Genomic DNA, 19543 nt, shown 5'->3' on the forward strand with positions numbered 1-19543 from the left:
GAAACCCAAGTTGGCGACACTGATGAACTCATGTTAATTACATGGAAATCTCTGCTCTGCAAAATGGTGCTTGGGAAAGGGCAGGAGGAAATGGGCTCCACATGCCTTGATGTATTCACGCAAGTCAAGGCTTCTGTCGCCGTTGATGACAAACCGAATTTCAGGCGGTTTCTTTCATGGTAGCAAACTCTAAGTTTAGAACTCTGAAGGCGTAATTCTTTCTTGGCTGGCAAAGAGTTATGCCCGGTGCCCCCCTGGTCACCCCAGTCCGTCTGTGCTCTCCCTGTACCTCTGCATGATCCAGCAACAAAAGGGTTAACAGCTGGTCCAGTGTCCTTGCCATACTGACTGCTGAACATTTTAATATTGTTTGCTCTCATCTTCAGCTATTACTAGACAAGAAAAGTGAGGCGCAGGCGACTGGCTCGAGGCTGTACAGCTATAAAGGGGCAGATCTGGAGTCTGAGCCCAGGCAGTCCTGCTCTAAAGCACCCTCCTCCTCTTTCCTCCATCTTCATCCCCCCATCTCTTTCCTCCTCCTTCTTCTTCTTAGCTTTATTGAGATATATTTCACATACCATACAACTCACCCACTTAAAGTGTACAATTCAATGATTTTTAGTACATTCTCAGATGTGTGAATATCACAGTCAATGTTAAAACATTTTCACTGGCTCAAAAAAGAAACTCTTTAGGTATCACTCCATTGTCCAACTCCTCAGACCCTGGAAACCACTAATCTGCTTTCTGTCTCTATGGATTTGCCTATAATGATCATCTCATATGAACAGATCCTACAATACGTGTCCTTCTGTGTCCAGCTTCTTTCGCTGAGCATCACGTTTTAAAGGTTCATCTGCATCGTTGCATGTGTCAGTACTTCATTCCCTTCTTTGGTCAAATAATATTCCATTGATGGACATGCCACATGCTGTTTACCCATTCATCAGCTGATGGACATTTGGGCAGAGCTCACCTGTTGACCTCCACGTCGTATAAGCTTATTGAAGGTCACAGTTAAGGGTAAACCTGGGACTCAGACCCAGGTCTGCCTCTGTGGCTCAGGCACACAAAGGCTAAAATGGAGATCTCGTTCCACATTATTGAGGACAGATGTGACGCTCCTATAAGCTGAGTGCAGAATTTGGGGGAACCTGGGAAGTGTAGGATGTGGGATTATCATGCAGGGAAGGAAAACTGTATGATTCCACTGCATGTGGAATGAGGGGAAGAATGAGACTTGATGGCTCTTTCTGGAGAGGTATAAGGCTCTCGTGTGAAAGGTGAGGGATGGACGTACTCCGGAAGGTGGGAACATGGGCCTGAGTGACCTTGAAGAAGTCTCTTAGCCTCTCTGTGCCTCAGTTTCCTCATCTGTAAAACAGGGAGATGGTAACAGTGCCTACTCTTTAGGAATGTATGGAGACTAGGTGAGTTAATCTTTGTAAAAGTGGTTAGAACAGTGTCTGGTACACAGCAAGTACAAGGGTTTGCTATTTCTTCTATTACTACCTAGGAGGAGTCTTCTGGGGCACTCACCTTGATCCCACAGGTACAGGGAGGTGAGTCCCCCGAAGGCCGTATTTGTTGGAAAAAACATTCACTGGCCCACTGTCCTTGCTCTGGACCCCAGTTTTCCTAGCCATCAAATTAGGAGAATAGGTGCATGTATTCTAAGAACGTTAAGATTCTCTCTGACCACTCGGATTGCCTCTAGGAACATCCCCCTGCGCCTCCAGAGCACAGTTTCTTGGTCTACGTGGAGTGGGGTCTCTCAGGCCTTCCAGCATCCTACAGCCCATTGCTGCTCTCTCTCCCCTGATAGGTGTAGATGCAGCACAGAGCAAAGGGTAAAAACAAGGGTTTCAGTAAAAGGCAAAAGGGGTTACTGGCTCCGCATGGTTGACCAAATCTTTGAGCCTCTTTATCCTCAGTTTTCTTATCTCTAAAGTGGGGACAAGAAAATCATCTCCCTTCTATGGTTGCTTGAGGATGAAATGGGTGAGTGCATGGAAAGCACCTCAGTGCAGGCAGTACATAGGAGCAGGTAAGCTCTCAGTGCATCTCAGCCTATTATGGTTACTATGAGGCCAGAACCCCAGCGGGAGGCTTGGATCTTTAGAACCTTGCAATCTCGGCCCCAATGCCCTTCACTTATTAAGCAGACTGTGGTCCCTGCAATTTGTGAGTTTACTGGAGAGAGACCATCTCTGATCTTCAGCGGCTGTTAGGCCTGTGTGTTTCCCATCAAAGTGAGCCTCCGCCTGCATTCTAATCACATCCCCCAGTTAATACCATATATTTCTATGTAAAAGGGAACAAATTGCACACAGACAACACAGAATATGAAAGCTCCCAGCGACACTTTCATTGTTCAGGCCGTGTGCTCTACTCACGGCTTCTGAGGATACTAAGTTAATTGGCAGTTCCATTTATCTCACTTTGCAACTGATAGATCCCGCTGCCCTTTAGTCTGTAAACACATCTTGGTATTTCTCTGATCCCACTTTCTTCTAGCTCTTGCCTCTGACCACAAAACACACACATACCCGCGCGCGCGCACACACGCGCGCACACACACACACACACACACACACACACACAACCAAAATCTACATTTGTATAATGTGACACTGTGAGGGAAGAATGGATAAGATTTGATACATTTGGCGGTAAGGTCTCTATTTTTCTTTTTAAGCAATTAAGTAAATACAAATGAAAAAAATATAAAAAGTATGCTAGAGTGTTTCTTTTTCTTAGACATTTATTCATGTAATAAATATGTATATGTTTTGTAGTACCCATTAACATGCCAAGGACATGCATGTTGATGTTTCTCTAACCTTTTTCTTTCTTTCCATCTCCCCTGCAATCAGTCTAACCAGTGTTGACCTCAGGTTGGGGGGATGCATGAGCTTTGGAGCCAGAGAGAACTGGGTTCGAATCCTGCTTTACCACTAGGGGCGTCACCTACAAGTTTCAGCTTCCTGAATATCAGGCTGTTCATTGGTGAAATGGAGCTTACTACACACTCACAGCTGAAATGAAATAACAGTAAATGAAATAATAGTAAATGAAATAATATTTCTTAAAATGTCTGTTATTTACAATAGTCAAGATACGACAAAAGCCTCAGTGTCCACTGATGGATGAATGGATCAAGAAAATGTGGTATATGTACACAATGGAATATTATTCAGCCATGAAAAAGAAGGAACTCTTGCTATTTGCAACAACATGGATGCATCTTGAGGGCATCAAGCTAAGTGAAATAAGTCAGAAAAAGACAAATATTGTATGATCTCACTTATATATGGAATCTAAAAAATACCCCCAAACCCAACTTAGAGAACAGATTGGTGGTCACCAGAGGTGGAAGGGTGGGTGAAATGGGTGAAGGGAAACAAAAGGTACAAACTTCCAGCTATAAAATAAATGCCATAGGGGTGTAATGTACAGCAGAGCAGCTATAAGTTAATACATATTGCATATTTGAAAGTTGCTAAGAAAGGAGATTTTAAGTTTTTATTACAAGTAAAACAATTCTGTAATTATGTATGGTGACGGATGTTAACTAGACTATTTGTGATGATCACTTCACACTATATACAAATATCGAATCATTACGTTGTACACCTGAAATCAATACAGTATGGTATGTCAATTATACCCCAATTGAAATAAATAATTTAAAAACGTCTATCACAATGTCTCTATGTTCAGTAATGTACTACTTTTCATCTGCCTCCCATCTCCACTGAGTTTTCTGTTACGCCCCAGAGCCTGCCTCAGTCTTTCCTTGTTCACTCCCAGTCGCCCTAGATTCTTACGTTGAATGCTTCTTCAAGGAGCTTTTCCTGAAGCCCTGGAGTAAACAAGGTGTTCTTGCTGTTCGCTCCCCGGGACAGCCTGTGTTTGCCTTTCTGCCACGCTCATCATGGTTGAAACTACCTGTCCAACACAGATCTCCTCCTCTAGTCTGAAGCTTACACAAGGGCAGGGGCTGAGCTCTGTGTATCAATTGTAAGACGTACCAGCGAATTACTCATAGCATTTCAGGTATCAAAAAGGAAGAAAAACTGGAACCAACTCAAATGTTCATCAACAGGCAAATGGATAAACTCTGACATGTTCATCTGACGGAACACAATTCAACAATAAAAAGGAACAAACTACCGGTTTACCCAACAATACGGAGAAGTCTCAAAAACATGCTGAACGAAGGAAACCAGAGACAGAAGGAGTATATACTGTATGATTCAATTTATAGGAAATTTGAAGGCAGGCAAAACTTATCTACAGTGATAGCAAGTAGACCAGTGGTTGCCTGGGGCTGGGGATGGGAGGAAGGCATTGAATTCAAAGGGGCAGGAGGCAACTTTGGGGGATTATGGAACTTCCACCTTGACTGGGGTGCTGATTATGTGGGTACATACATTTGTCAAATCTCATTCAACTATAGACTTAAAATGTTCGCTTTTTCTTTTCCCCTTCTGGCTGCACCATGCGGCATGCATACCTTCCCGTGTCCCCTGCAGTGGAAGCACGGAGTCTTAACCACTGGACCACCAAGGAAACCCAAAATGTTTGCATTCTATTGCATGTAAATTATACCCCAAACGTTGACTAAAAATAAATGAATAAAACAAAAAAGCAGAAACAATTAAAGAAGGAAGGAAAGAATGAACGAGCAAACAAAACAAAACAGAAAAAAAAAGGAAGGAAGAAAGAAGGGAAGCAAGTTTCCTAGCTTGAATTCTCCTCAAGCTGGAGCTTGACTTCTAAGCAGGATGTGGTGGGTAGTGAAATCTTATCATTATCACTGGGTTTAAAAAGAGAAATGACAAAAATCGTATTTTCAAAGACACTGGAAAGCTGTGGAAATAAAAGAAGGCTAGATGAACTAAAATTCCAGCAAGAGAAATGTCCTTCCTAGAAATTATGAAAGCCGTAAGACCATGGAGTGACATCTTTAGAGTGCTAAAAACAAAAACAAACCCCCTGCCCACCTACAGTTCTGTATCCAGTAAAAACATCCTTCAAAAATGACAGCAAGGGCTTCCCTGGTGGCGCAGTGGTTGAGAGTCCTGCCGATGCAGGGGACACGGGTTCATGCCCCAGTCTGAGAAGATCCCACATGCCGCGGAGCGGCTGGGCCCGTGAGCCATGGCCGCTGAGCCTGCGCGGCCAGAGCCTGTGCTCCGCAACGGGAGAGGCCATAGCAGTGAGAGGCCTGTGTACCGCAAAAAAAAAAAAAAAAAAAAAGACAGCAAAATAAAGACATTACAGACACACAAAAGCTGAGGGAGTTTGTCAGCAGCAGTCATGCACTATTTAAGAAACACTAAAGCAAGTCTCCATCCAGGCTGTAGGAATCTGGTCCCAAATGGAAATAGGGACCCACAAGAAAGAATAAAGAGATCAGAAAAAGCAAGTATTCATTCACACTGGTAGAAAATTGACTGTTTAAAGCAAAATTATTAACTGTTTTATGGCCTTATAATAAATAGAGAAAAAAGCAACAACTGTAACAGAAAGCATTGAGAAATTTGATTTTGTTAAATTTAAGAACTTCTGCTAGTACAATTTACAACAGCCGAGACATGGAAGCAACCTAAATGTCCATCAACAGATGAACGGATAAAGAAGATGTGGTACACACACACACACACACACACACACACACACACACACACACACACACACTGGAATACTACTCAGCCATAAAAAAGAATGAAATAATGCCATTTGCAGCAACATGGAGGGACCTAGAGATTATCATACTAAGCGAAGTAAATCAGACAGAGACAGACAAATACCACGTGCTATCACTAATCTCTGGGTCAGCACTTGGCACACTATCTGGTATTGTGCTTAGCAGAGCTCACTGGGTGAGCATATAAAGATGAAACATCACTTATATGTGCAATCTAAAATATGATACAAATGAACTTATTTACAGAACAAAAACAGACTACCAGACATAGAAAGCAAACTGAAAAAAAGGAAGAAAAAAATCCCCCCTTTTCTCCTTTTCACACCTCTGGGGGTCAACCTCAACGTCCTTCTTAAATAAAAGCAAACACAGATAGATAGATAGACAGACAGATACAGACAGACATTTTAAAAATTATAATTCTGGTCACTGTTCATATATGTTTGCCCAGGACAATCTCAATTTATACCTGTCGTGCCAGTGTAATTAATTATAGCACTCCCTTTCACCCTGAAAATTATCCATTTTGGACAATAAATTACATGACCACACTCATTATACTGTACATATAACAATCACCTCCCCCGTCCCGCACCAAACTATTCATAACAGTCATCTTTCTATGTCTGTACACATGGATCTAACGTATTTGTTTCAGTGGCTACATAATATTCTATAGGATGCATGTACATGACATTTTTTTAACTCTCCTATTGATGAAAATTTTACGTTGTCTAAAGTTTTAAAGGTAACATGATGAATGCTGTTTCTCAGGGCATGTGGTTCAGGTGTGGGCGACCCTGGTTCTCTGGGCTCCAGGGGTGGGCAATTATCCTGAAGTGGATAATTCAGAAATGGTATTTGCAGTGGTTCATTTGGGAAAGAGAGGTTTCTTTCTTCCTGCTGTTATTAAACCAGAGGAATTTAAGCCTGGAGCTGCTAATGGCCATTCTGACACTCAATGGAGACCTCTTGCCTTCGACTGGAACCACCATAGCTGGAAATAGGAACAATGAATATAGACAGGTAGATTCCCAATGACTTTGTCTAAGCTCCTGGATCCTGCTATAACTGAAGCCACATTCCCCTGGAGTCTTCTATAATGTGAGCCGCTAATTCCTTTTTTGTCTTCTTCTGTTTTCACTTGTGCAAGTTTAAGGTTTTTGTCAATGGAAATGGAAAGACTTCTAACAAAATATAACTGTGATGAGCATCTATCTACCTACCTACCTATCTATCCTCAAAAACATATATACGTGTATATATATATATTCAAGAATATGTGTTCACCAGAAGACATGTACAGAAAACATTCACAGCAGCGTTTTTGTAATAGTTCCATCCCCTTCTCCCCTCAAAACAACACAACCCAAAAGTCCTTCACCAGGTAAATGGATAAACTGTGGTACATTCACACAGTAGAATACCATACAGCAGTGAGAAGAAGCAAATGACAACTACGTGTGATAACAAACGCATCTCATAAACATAATGCACAAATGAAGCCGGATCCCAAAGAGCATATGTTGTATGATTCCACTTATATGAAGTTTCAAAACCAGGCAAAACATATTGATGGTGACGGACATCAGGACGATGATCAACACCAGTGAGGAGGAGACTCATGTCTGGACGGCATCTTGAGGGAGCTTCTGGGGTTCTGGTAATGCTCTATTTCTTTTTTTTTTTTTTTTTGGCGGTACGCGGGCCTCTCACTGTTGTGGCCTCTCCCGTTGCGGAGCACAGGCTCCAGACGCGCAGGCTCAGCGGCCATGGCTCACGGGCCCAGCCGCTCCGCGGCATGTGGGATCCTCCCAGACCGGGGCACGAACCCGTGTCGCCTGCATCGGCAGGCGGACTCCCAACCACTGCGCCACCAGGGAAGCCCAATGCTCTATTTCTTGATTTTGGTGAAGAAGTTGCATGGCTCTTGTCACCGTGTAAAAATTCATCAAACTGCACACCTGTATCTGTATACTTTTCTCTATGTATACCTCAAGAAAATTTCTGAAAGCATTGGAGAATAAAATGATTTGGAAAAAATCTAATAGTGGAAAAGGCTTCAGAACACACAGGTGAAAGCAAGAAATTGCAAAACTGGTCCTGATGCAAGATATTACCATGGTGAGAGGCCAGCTCTTCAGGCCTTTGTTACAGGCCCAAAGTGAAGCATCTGATGTGTTTGCATTTCCAGGAATCTAATTTCCGGACAGATACAGGAATCAAATGAAAAACAGACTAGGAACCAACAAAGGAGGAAAACCTGAGGGAAACTTTGGGGAAAGTTGACCACGGTGTATGTACCTGAAAGTTGGTATTGTATTAGGAAGGAAGAGAATTCTGGTCACAATCTGCACTAGACTTTAAAAAGAAATGTTCTAACAACTTGGTGAAAGACTGATAATGTGCTCATGGTCAAAGTCTCTAGAAAGAAACATGGTGTTAATTGGATAGGGGATGCTAGAAAATGAAATGTTGAATGAAATGAAGGAAATGGATAGGAATGAATTAAATGGATGTGAATTAACAAATGTTAATGAAATGAACAAAATGAATAACTACACACAGTTCTAATAACAAAGCAAGGGGTGCAGCATCTAAGGAAACCTAGACTTCTACAGAGCTCCAGTGTTCAGATATTCAGAGAGATTTCACCAAAGATGGCAAGGAGGCCACGTCCCTGGAAATGAAGAGACTTCTAGAATATTTCCAGAAAACCTAAAGGCAAGAAGGAGTGGAAACTTTAAAAAATACCAAAAAGCAACACTTTTTTTTTTTTTTTCTATTTTGGTCAAGTCTCGCAGCTTGCAGGATCTTAGTTCCCTGACCAGGGATCAAATCCGCACCCACTGCAGTGGAAGCATGGAGTCCTAACCACTGGACTGTCAGGGAATTCCAGCAACACATTTTAAATAGGATTTGTACTGTTCAGAGCAAGTAGATGTACAAGGAGATAACAGGTCCTCTCTTTGGAAGATGCTGGATTAGTTTAGTCCACACATATTTACTGTGTGCCTTCCATGAGGCTGGCACATAATAGGCGCGCTGCAAATAGTTGCTGCGAATACTGAATTCAAAGATTAATGATGGGGCTTCCCTGGTGGCGCAGTGGTTGAGAGTCCGCCTGCCGATGCAGGGGACACGGGTTCGTGCCCCGGTCCGGGAAGACCCCACATGCCGCAGAGCGGCTGGGCCCGTGAGCCATGGCCGCTGAGCCTGCGCGTCCGGAGCCTGTGCTCCGCAACGGGAGAGGCCACAACAGTGAGAGGCCCGTGTACCGCAAAAAAAAAAAAAGATTAATGATGGTCCCTGTGCTGGTGGCCCTCTCTGCTGGTGGTTACACAGACCTGTGAGCAGGTGTGTGATGAGGGCTATGACTGTGGAATCCCACAGAACTGAGGAGAAAGGAGACAAGGGAGGGAGTCAGAGGAAGCTTCCTGAATGGAAGAACTTCCTAACAACATCTAGGAAGGAAATGTACGTCTAAGTACCACAGCTACATCCAGCCAGCCCTCTCTCAGAGGGAGCTATCCGGGACTATCTTTATCCCCATTTTGCAGATGAGAAAACCGAGGCTTGGAATGAGAGGGGGTGGTTTGTCTCAGGTCAAACAGCTTGGGTAACAGCAGAACCAGGGCTCATCCGATGTCAGGTAGACTCCAGAGCCAGTAAACATTACCATCACATCCTCCTGCTTTGGGTAGAAAGCTGGTGAGATGCCCTTCAAGGTTTCTCAACAACTCTACGATTCTAGGTGATGAGTCCCCAGCTTCAGAGTTTCTGGGGAATCTGTTGGTCTGGATTATACTGCCTCCTGAACACAAGAGACGAATTCCTTGGCTTTGGCTCCACTGGTCTGAAATCTACCTCTACTTGAATACCAAGCCGAAGTCTGAGTGCTTCGTGACCGTGCCTGAATTGGTGGCAACGGCTGCCGGTGAATTCACGCTTTGCACACAGCTGTGCTATTTCTGCCCTGAACCCGCTGAGTCTTTGTGGCATCTACTCTTTTTTTTTTTTTTTAAATTCATTTGGGGCCAATAATATGCTTTGTTGAGAACCAGGCTTTATAAAATGAAGAAATCAGCTGCAATAACATTGTTTGGTCTGTATTAATGAGTTGTAACTCGATATCAAGTTCATTATCAAAACAAACCCCTCATGTGCCCGAAGGCCTATGCTCTGTCTCTAGCTGAAAAGAAAGCCTCCCTTTGTTAAGGCAGAAAAGAAAACCTTCAGAAAGTGGTCGTTTATGCTGAAAAAGCCCCAACACACCCTTCACTGAAACTGCACGAATTGTGGTCCTGTCAGCTGGAGACACCGCGTGCTCTTTTGCTTTGCGCTTAAAACATTACCTGGACCATATTCTGCTGTCAATCTTACCTAACGATCTGTTTACCCGAAGCGCACCATTACGGAACAGGCTCCCATTACAGTCTAGGGCAGAGGAGAGAACATTAATGAAACCAAGAGTCTGCAGGGTTAGATGGCTTGGCAATTGCTCTGAACGTCTGCCTTCCCTCAGTGTCCAAGTGGCCAGGCTGTTCTGGCGTTTTTCTTTTTCTCTTTTTTAAACAGATGAAATTGCTACAATAATTAAAGAAGCTAAAAGGAAACATATGAAGAGCTAACAAATACTGTTAGGTGTCGCGATGCAAAGCGGAGAGGGGTGGGGAGAGCAGAGGGGAAGGAGAGGAGAGAGAGAGAGGACAGAGAGGGACATTTAATGCACAGCCTCCAAACCTGCAATGAAATAAAAACTGCTTTCTGCGGAGTGACATTTTTTGATTTTCCCTGAATGAGGGCTGGGTGCTTAGGGGCTGTCTGACCTTTGACCAACCTCCCCCCCCCCTTCATTAAGGCCCCTACCATGGATTAAATCCAGGTCCTTTAGGTGCCAGAAGTGGCTCTCTTCCTTCACAGGCAGACAAGGAGCCATGAGGTCTGGCTTCCTTTCAAGTCAATTTGCAGTAGGACCGTGTTCCAATATCAAAAAGGAAGTAAAGGAACACCTTGTTCTGTGAGGAGCCGTGAGATGGCTGCATTTGATGTGACTTCTGGGGACAGCGTGACAGTCTCCCCCAGAACACTCCTGTAACTTCTGATGAGCTCAGAAAGGCTTCGGCAACGGGGAGGATGTGGGCTGGGGGAGCGTGGTCTGGAACTGAATTTGGGGGCTTGAAAGCGAAGCCAGCACTCCATCCCAGCAAATATTAGCAGGTCTGGGCACTGTGCAGAGAGGGAAAAAAAAATGGGACTTTGGATCCGGACTGCTCCGGTTTTGAGTCTCGGCTTCTCCATCACACAAGTCACTTTCTGTCTCTGAGCCTCAGTTTTCTCAGCTATAAAATAGAGGTGACAACGCCTTCCTCAACGGGTTGTAATGAGGCCTCACAGCAATGTTTGTGAATCACCTGGTGCACTGTGAGCTCTCAGTAAACGGTAGAATAACAAGTAAAATAGGTAATAGGAGAGTATAGACTGAGGATCCAAGATGCCATAGACATCAGACTCCAAATGAAGGTGAGAACGACCACCTGGAAGGAATTTCTGAGGTAGTGGTAGGAGAATGGGACCCTCGATTGGTGTCTACTTTGAGAATATGAAAACAGAGAGTGGGAAGGGAGAGAGGGATTTAGGAAGTGATTTCTTTGACAGCAGCTGCTGAGATGCTTTGAATCCTGACCCCAAAGGGAGGAGGAAGCTGTATCCTTCACTTCAAACCGAATAAAAGATCGGCCTCCGAGATGCTCAAGAGCTTAAAATGTGACCCCTGCAGCTAGGGGACCAGCAAGCTGGTCTCTGACACCCTCCTGGAAGACCCAGAGGACAGAGACAGGCTGGGGAGTGCTTCTGGGGCAGGTTGGAGAGGTGGAGAATAGCTCTCTCAGCCTTCGTTTCCTCACCTGCAAAATGGGGTTAACACTGCCTACCTCTTAGTGTTGTGGAGTGAATGGAACTGGACAATTCACGGAAGGGCTTGGCTCCTGGCACACACTCAGTAATCAACCAGTCATACCAGTTATTTCTATGATCATCACCATGACTAAATAATACCCCATATATGGAATTTCAAAACATCAACATCATTTTTAACCTCATGGAGGATACAAAGGCACGATTCATTTGACTATCCACAGGAAAACCTTGAGAGAATGACAGTTCACGAGGAGGTAGTTTTTCTCCGTACTGGACCATCTTTCTTTGGCAAAAGAAAAAAAAAAGACTGATGTTGGCATTATGCACAACATAACATGGGGGATTTATAAAGCACTGAAAGGTGGAATAACATTAATCATAGATCAATCTCAGTTATTATTTGGACCCAGTCTTTATGGATATTATCTTGAATCCTCACAAGATTTAATTACAGGTGAGAAAGCTTAGTATCAGAGAGGTGAAGCAGAGAGCCTAAGGTCACACAGCAGCTGAGCAGCAACAGAACCACGACTCAAAGGCTGGAATGATCCACGGCGCAGGTGCTATAAGTCAATGAACCCTGACACGGTCGTCTGGCCAGCCAAGGAAGCTCAACAACTATCCTTTATTGAGACAATTTAAATCTCAAGTCCTGGAGCTGCACAAAAAGGGAACAAGGAGGGTTATTTGTTTAGTCTGAGGCAGGAAGGGAAAAGGTGAGGAGGCTAGTTAGGGTTAAAGAATCATCCGGGCTGCCTAATCTAATTCCCATGGACGCTGAAGAATGCTCCCCCACTTCCAGCATTTTCTCATTCCCTATGAGAATGTCAGATTCATGTTCTCGCAGATTCCTTGGTATGTGTCAACAAGCACTGCTTCCTGAGTTTTGAGAGGACTTTTTTAAAAGGTCTAAAAATATCAGAGAAGCAGTTTGATTAGTAGAGGATGGAATCAGCCAATAAGCAATAGCAACATTAGGCGACAGCTATGTGCTAATTGCCTCTTGGGCATTTTCTTCAAGGGCTCTTGGAAATAATACACTTTAGTCATGTTACCCTTTTGGCTGCCTTTTCCTGAATGTATAAAAAATGACTGGCATGAGAGTCATCATCTCTGGAAATGTCAGTATTTAAATGTTTTAATACTTGATATTTTGGGGAGGTAACGGCTTTGATTCCTAAGTGGAAATATGAAGAGATAGCATTCAATGAGCACCTACTATCTGCCAGGGGTTTTTCTGAGCATTATCTCATTGATCCTCCCAACAATCCTACAAAGCAAGAATTGTTATTTCCATATGTGAGAAGGATACTGAGGCCCAGAGAGTAAGCTTGCCCACGGTCACACACACAGCAAGTGTTAGCATGCTATCCCAAGTTATGGTGCACCCAGCACATGCTGCGGCTGTATCTGTGAAGAAAACATTTGTGGCCTTTGTCCAAGTGGAATTTACAGTTACCCAAGGGATGCATTGCCTCACTTGGCATGTGGAGCTATCCTTGGTCCTGAGAATAGAGGCTAGAGAATACTGAACTCCTACCCAGGGCCAGGCACTGTGCTAGGCTCTGGGTATAGAACTGTGAGCAAGGCAGGGTCCTTTCCCTCAATGAACTCCAAGCCTAGGGGCGGAATCGGACAAATAAACAGACAATTATAGTCGGGGTATTTTATTTTATGTTATTTTTGATAGAAGATACAAAATTCAGTAGGTCAGAGCCTGGATTCAGACTAAATCCATTTAACTAGATATTTACCCAAATTATTCAACCCAATTAAGCAATTTACCATCATCAGCATCTCAGCCACACACCCCCAGAACCTCACTCCTCATTAGCTGGGCCTGTCCTCCTCACCGTTTTATCCAGCAGGCCTTGACAGTGTATTGACCCAGCATCAAAATACGCCTTTCTTAGAAATGTGACTCTAATTAGAAATGGCTTATAAATCTTCATTGAAATGAGCATTATTTAGAATGATGCATCTAAACCACATACAGGGGTTCCCCCTCCCTGCCTCGTCCTTAGCTGTGTTTCTCTTCCAGAAAAGCTCACTGGCATATTTTAGCAAGAGCTCAAGAAAATGCAAATGTCCTTGTCTGTGGTCACGGGCGAAGCAGTCACATTCTTGTTTGCATCGCCTACAGCTAAAATTGCCGCTTTCCTTTTTCTGCCAGAGCCTTTTGAATATACTCTTTAAAAACTGTGCCAGCAGACACCCCTTTTAGAGAGATACTTGCCTACTGCCCCTTCTTACTGCAGTCAACCAGGCTGATCTTAAGAGCACAGAGGATCTCTCTAGTTAGTTGGTCCTGGATTCAAATCCTAACTCCATCACCTACTTTCTGGGTATCTCTGGGCAAGTTACAAAACTGCCCCAAGCCTCAGCTTCCTAATCTCTACTAACAGGGACAATGACAGCATCTGCCCCACAGGATTGAGGAGTTAATTTTAATAATATATGCAGAACACAGCAGATGCACAATAGACGCTTAATAAGTGGTAGCCATTATTTGCTCTCTAGAGTCATACGGCAAGGAGGGAGCCTCCGAACTGCCACGTTAGAGTTCCTGGTTCTGCATATGAATATCAAGAAACTAGAGAGGTTAAGTGATTTGCCCAAAGTCACACAGCTAGGTAGGGAGAGAGCTGATATTTGGGTCAGAACTCCTAATTCTGGGCAAGGGCCACACCTACCCCACCACTGTTCAGCACCCTGGAAATATCTTGCCATGGAAAGCCATAGTCTGGGGGAGGGGACAATGTTCTAGAAGGAGGAAGAAGATGTAAGGCATGGCACCCTCCAAAACCAGTATGGCTTCCAAGTAGACCAAGTAATGAAAGATGAAGCTGGAAAAGTTGGCAGAGACCAGATCATGGAGAGCCTTTTAAACCTTATTAAAGATATTAACCTTCATTTTGAGGGCAATGGAGGGCCATTAATTGTTTTAACCAGGGAAATGACACTTGCAGTGAAAGAGAATGGGTTGGAAGAAGGTCAGAGTTAAGGTAAGGAGGGCAGTTAGGAGGCTGGTGGAACAGCCCAGGCTAAAGACGAGGGCATCCTGGATGAGGTAGCATCTTTGGGGAAGGAGGCAGTGTCCATAGAGCACCTGCCCTGAGGCAGCTGTTTGAACACAAGAGGCGATGGAGGGGGAGAGATCAAAGATGAAGCTCGGGTTTCTGCCTGAACAATTGGGTACATGATGGCATCATTTATTTAAATGGGGAATGTTTCACCATCAGATAAGCATTCAGCTGGGGAAAGGTATTCAGGACTTCAGTAGCCCTGTACTGCCATGGTTCTCAACCTGCGACGACTTTGGCCGCCAGGGGACATTTGGGAATATCTTGATGCATTTTTGGTTGTCACAACTGGCATCTAATGGCTAGAGACCAGGGATGCTGTCCATATCCTGCAATGCCCAGGACAGCCTATGGGTCCCAAATGTCAATGGTGTCAAGGTTGAGAAACCCTACTCTGCTGAAATTCAAATTCTTAAAAGAAGTAAAACATTAGAGCTTTCTGGTTATTGAAAGGTTTAATGGGAATTCATGGAGCTAAGTCCTCCCTAATGTGACAACCCTCCAGGGTAGAAACCTGGATAACTTTGTGCATGGAGAAGGAGAGTGTGTAAAGATTTATCTACCGGAGCTCTGTGGGAGAGCGTTTAGTCAGACAGGGTACCAAGAGAGAACTTGTTCCCTGGTGGAGGATGGCAATACACCCCCCATCCTGATGCATGAGAAAATAAGCTCCAGCCATGGTTCAGTGTCTCGTATCACCCCAAGTGCACATCCAGCCAACGTTGCAGATGCAGATCACATGGCTTCACTGTACCTTTCTTCCTATGATAGAACTCATTTCTATCTCCAAGCTCTTAAATATTTTTCACCTTTCTTTTTGGTACTTATTTGCCACCTTGACTCATGGTTATTTATGAATTTTCTCTCCAACAGAATTGTGGGTTTCTGGAGAGAAGCCCCCAAGTCTGATTCATATTAATGCCTCTAAAACATCTGTCACATATATTTAATAGACACCCTAGAAGGTGACCTTGACCCTGTACTAGGATACAATGGGACGTCACTTTGTTTTTTCTGCTACTGAGCTACAGCCAACCATGGACCCCTTGAAGCCCCTGACAATACTGAACCCATTCCAGAAGCCATCCCAGCTGTACAATCTTCCCACTTTGTGAAATCCAGAGATCCCAAGGCAATTCCAGGCTTGCAAGTAGATCACCAGACAGAGCTAATTTTTTTTTTTTTTTTTTTTGCGGTACGCGGGCCTCTCACCGTTGTGGCCTCTCCTGTTGCGGAACACAGGCTCCGGACGCGCAGACTCAGCGGCCATGGCTCACGGGCCCAGCCGCTCCGCGGCGTGTGGGATCTTCCCGGACCGGGGCACGAACCCGTGTCCCCTGCATCAGCAGGCGGACTCTCAACCACTGTGCCACCAGGGAAGCCCCAGACATAGCTAATTTTTGAGTTATTAAATAAAACTGCCTACTGCATAAATTCCAACTTAGACAGAAGTACATTAGATCAAAGTTGAGCCCGCAAGAAATTTTCTCGGCAGAGTCTGAAAACAGGAATTCAGAAGGGAAAATGCCACCATCTCATGATAGAAGGTATCCTATTACTGGTGATTATGATTTTGAATTTAACTGTCAGAAAGATCTCTGAGAAAAATATGTTGATTTGTTCAGTCCAAGCAAGATTTAATTGGCTTCTGTCAGATTTTATGTAAGTGCTACTGGCCACCGAACCCCACATGGATTCTGCAGCTTTTGAATTTTTTTTTTTTTTTTGCGGTACGCGGGCCTCTCACCGCCTTGGCCCCTCCCATTTTGGAGCACAGACTCCGGATGCGCAGGCTCAGCGGCCATGGCTCACGGGCCCAGCCGCTCCACCGCACGTGGGATCCTCCCGGACCGGGGCACGACGAACCCACGTCCCCTGCATCAGCAGGCGGACTCTCAACCACTGCACCACCAGGGAAGCCCTGCGGCTTTTGAATTTAACAGCTGATGGCTGAGTCGTTTAGAGGCTGCAGGAATGCTGAAAGGGGGCCAAGAATAGGTCTTTTTCTACAGTTGTGCAAAGGCTTGTCTAACCAGAGATTCTTCAAGCCCCCTGCTCCCCAAACGGTGAAAACACAGGAGGGTAGGAATAAAGATGGTGCATATTCCACTGTCTTGGCTCTCCATGTTATTCCCTGTATTTTTCAGAATTTCCGGAAGGTTGTCCCATGTTATTGTCTTTTCACTTCCTCGACACCTAGTATCATGCTTAGCACATCCCTGGAGTATATAAATATCAGGTGAATATCAGTAAATATCAGGTGAATGAGTGAATGTTTCTTTTGGCAGCCTCTACCCTTGCCCTGACCCCCACAGCTCTTTGGTGGATTCTGTGCTGTTTTTTAAAGTACTACTGTGGGGCTTCCCTGGTGGCCAATGCGGGGACATGGGTTCAAGCCCTGGTCCAGGAAGATCCCACATGCTGCAGAGCAACTAAGCCCGTGCACCACGACTACTGAGCCTGCGCTCTGCAGCCCATGTGCCTAGGGCCCGTGCTCCGCAACAAAGAGAAGGCACTGCAAGGAGAAGCCTGTGCACCGCAACGAACAGTAGCCCCTGCTCATCACAACTAGAGAAAGCCTGCTCGCAGCAACGAAGACCCAACACAGCCAAAAACAAAAAATAAATTTCTATAAAATAAATAAATAAATAAAGTATCACTATGGACAAGTGCCCTTGACATTCCTAAGCAGTTGTGGTGCAGGCTAGGGGATGTCTCTCTTTTTTAGGTTACTGTATTGCTTGGGACCCCCAATGTCTGATTTTTTGTGAAGTCATTTGTGCCAGTTATTTTTTATTAGTCAGCCAGACACCCATCTCCAATACCTTCACCTGTCTCTTGCCCCGGTTTCCACACTCAGGTTAGATACACATTCTCCCAGCCATTCTTGCAGTTAAGAAAAGGCAGGTGACACTGCTCTGGCAAATGAGACATAAGAGGAAATATGCTGGGAAGTTTCCTGGAAATTAGGCAAACTTTATTTGCCTCATAAAAGGGGCAAAAATAGCTCTTACCCTCCATTTTTTCCTCTTTCTACTGGAATATGAATGTAATGGCTGGAGATGGGGCAGCCATTCTGTGACCATGAAGGAAAAGAACCTGCCAGCCCCAACATTAGCGAGGTCTTCCTGAACCAACGCCGGCAGGCATACAGCTCCAGACTGCTTATGTGAGAAAAATAAGTTCACATTTGTTTATGTCACTGCTTTTCGGTTTTTCTCTTACTTGCAGCCAAGAATGATCCTAATTTGTACACAGGGTTTTCCTTTTTTCTTACTTCCTTCTGGTTCTCAATGGGATTCAAACATGAGCAACGGGACTGGGCTGAAAGTTAAATCCAAGGGACTTAAATCATGCTCGGGGCACTCGCTTTCCTACAACTAGGATTTTTTAACTGGGTCAAGCATTTCTGCCATCAGAATGAACTCTCTCCTGCAAGGCACTTTATCCTTCATAAAAATATACTCTCACACTAGTTCTTAAAAATATCCCTAGACTTGCTTCTTCTCCTCTACCCTTAAACTGGGACTTGGCCTCACTAATGAGGGACACCCCCTCTGTGCCTTTACAGTTAATACTCAGCTTTCTCCAGACTTCATATCTGGGCTACGTGTTCACAATGGTAATGGAGGCACATGTGTCCAGTCAGAGAAGAGAGAGGAGCCTGAGTCATAATAATAACAACTGTCATCACTTATTGGGGAGTTCACTGTGTACCAAGTATTGTGTTCAGTATTTCAGATGCATTATTTTATTTAATCCTTCCAAAAGATGTATGTAGCAGATCCTATTATTATTCAGCCCATTTCACAGAACCTCATATTAGTGTCAAAGAGGGGAGTCGAGCCCACCTTGTCTGATTTCAAAGGCAGAGCTCCTACCTGGTCACTAGGTTTGCATCACATCAACTAGGCTCTCTGATGTGTTTCTTCTACCACTCCTCTCCCCGCCCTCGCCTCCCCATGCGTAGCAGCTGCCTCTTCGCAGATGAGTGAAAGAGCTCGCTTCATTTTGTCCGGCATAAAGAAAGCGCCTATCATTCTTCCTCTGTCAGGAGGTAATGAACACACGCCTTCCCCGCACCCTGACTTATCACGGAGGGAGCCGACTGTCACATGGGCCTGCAATTAGACACAGCAGGATTTGCCGAGGCAAGCATCGCCAGTCCAGAGCGCCAGGGCATAAAGAAGACAAAACAAAACAAAGCAACAGCTTAAATTCTGCAATTGTCTCAATGCAGTAACAATGGAGCCAGAAGAAGCTCTTGGACAGAGAAAAGGGCTCGTTACTATTTTCCTGGCCTGAGTCACGAGTTATAATAAAAATGAAGGTGCAGCTGGCTGGGATTCTTCAGAACTGAATCTCAAGTGGTTGTCAGATCTTTTATTTTATTTTATATTCCAAGGTAATCATTGATTCAGTGCAGGGTGGGGGGCAGTCTCCGTGATTAGAGGCCAGAGAAATTACCCAGCACGGAGCCCACTTCGAACAAGGACCAATGACTCACCACTTACATCTTCAGGCCCCAAGCTCTCCTATCTGGACAAGGAAGAAAATCGTTTCATGTTGGCGGTGACGTGTATTGTGCTGGGAGTCGAGGTTTCTCTTGTTGGGGGAAACCTTTCCTTTTCTGATTCCGGGCAGACCAGCTGGATAGGGGGCTGAACTCTGAGTAACTCCATTCTCACCATAGGGGTGGTGGCAGTGGGGCGATAGGGTGGATGGTAGGGGACGGGGGTCAGTGATGCTCAGGCCAAGGTCTTCTCCGTACACAGGACTCTGCATAGCTTTCCCCCTTCTCCCTGAACCTGCCAACTTAACTCTC

This window comes from Delphinus delphis, chromosome 13, assembly GCF_949987515.2.
Source record: "Delphinus delphis chromosome 13, mDelDel1.2, whole genome shotgun sequence".
Classification (NCBI taxonomy): Eukaryota; Metazoa; Chordata; class Mammalia; order Artiodactyla; family Delphinidae; genus Delphinus; species Delphinus delphis.